The 1385-nt window shown below is 50.3% G+C and overlaps 1 non-coding gene across 1 annotated transcript; it reads left to right on the forward strand.

Moving 5' to 3' along the window:
* Positions 1-743: 743 nt before the first annotated feature.
* On the forward strand, positions 744-929 carry LOC120399687. Its single transcript, XR_005595298.1, has one exon. It is a non-coding gene; the product is annotated as a U2 spliceosomal RNA (small nuclear RNA).
* The last annotated feature ends 456 nt before the right edge of the window (positions 930-1385 follow it).

Below are 1385 nucleotides of genomic sequence, written 5' to 3' on the forward strand. Positions count from 1 at the left end.
AGGCTTAGTTTGTGGTTTTGTTTATTTACTAGGTGATCTGCTTTGATCTGTTTGCTATCACTTAAAATCTATCTTTTTGTAGTTAAACTTGTTTTTTGCTTTATCTAAATCAGTGTGCCTTTAAGTGAAGTGTCTGGGAAAAATCTCAGCTTGGTTCACACAAGTTTGTTGCATATTCCTCTCCACATTGAGGGAGGGGTGAACTATTTATGAGTTTACATTGCACAGATCCCTGTGCAGGGCAAGACAATATAATTTTGGGTTTATACTCCGGGGAGTGAGGGTGCGCCTGGGGAGCTGGGGGTTGTTTTGGCTGTAGCCTCTCTATTGTTGGTTCATTCAGTGATTGGCCAAAGCCTGCATGTAACTGCAGCTGGGTGTGTCCCTATCTGTGTATAAGGGGAGAATGCTGGTGGAAATGTCCACAGTTTGTCACAGCAGCACAGTGCTGAGAGGGAGCCCGGGCTGGTGGGTCAGAGGGCTCAGTGATACCCCAGTTCTAGGTGGCACCCAGGGGGCAACCCATCACACCATCCTCCAATGAGCTCCCCTGCCTGCTGTGAGCAGGGACGCCATTTCCCAGGCGGTGTACAGCTCACACAGGTTTCTGCCTCAGAACTGGACTGAGCTCTATGAGCTCAGATCAAGTGTGAGTAGTCTCTTGGTCTATCCAAGGCCGTGATCAAGTGTCTTGATGTTTTTGGTCTTTTGGCCTCAAGATGAAAACCTTGTCTGTGTCTCTGGGCCCTTGAAGTAAAAATATTATCTAAGTTATATCTGTTCTTATCAGTTTAATATCTGATATGTCCTTTATTTGAGGACTGTATATTAAATTGATTTTTGAAACAGGGGGCTGGAATAGGAGCTTGCTCTGTCCACCCCATGCATTGACCTGGTATTGCAGTGCCTCCAGGAACGGTAAAAAAACAAAAAAACAAAAAAACTGGACTGGACAAGCCTCCACACACCTGGCTGCAGTTACGCCACAGGACTTGCCACCTTCTCCTGGGCTCAGGGGATGCCAGGACCCCCCCACCCTGCAGCTGGTGCTAGTAACCACTCCCTGCATGGCTGGTTTCAGGGCATATGGTGGGGGGGAAGTTGCTGGGCTCCCACAACTTGTCCCCCTGCTGCCCCACTTCCTGCCCTTCACCAGGGTCTCTGTGACTGTCTCTCTCTCCCTTACAGTGTGTCTGAGACTCCCCGGGCTGCTCCCTTCAGGCCCGTCCTTCCCTTGGGCTCTTGTTCCCCCTTCGTGGGCCCTACCCACTGGGTCTGTCACACTGTTCCTGGTGGGTTCCTGCCCCCTGCACCAACCCTCTTTCCCCGCTCACTGGCTCTCACATGTCACTTGGCCTTATTGTCAGAGTGCTACCGGTGTGATG

Source organism: Mauremys reevesii, linkage group 2, assembly GCF_016161935.1.
Source record: "Mauremys reevesii isolate NIE-2019 linkage group 2, ASM1616193v1, whole genome shotgun sequence".
NCBI classification, from domain to species: domain Eukaryota; kingdom Metazoa; phylum Chordata; order Testudines; family Geoemydidae; genus Mauremys; species Mauremys reevesii.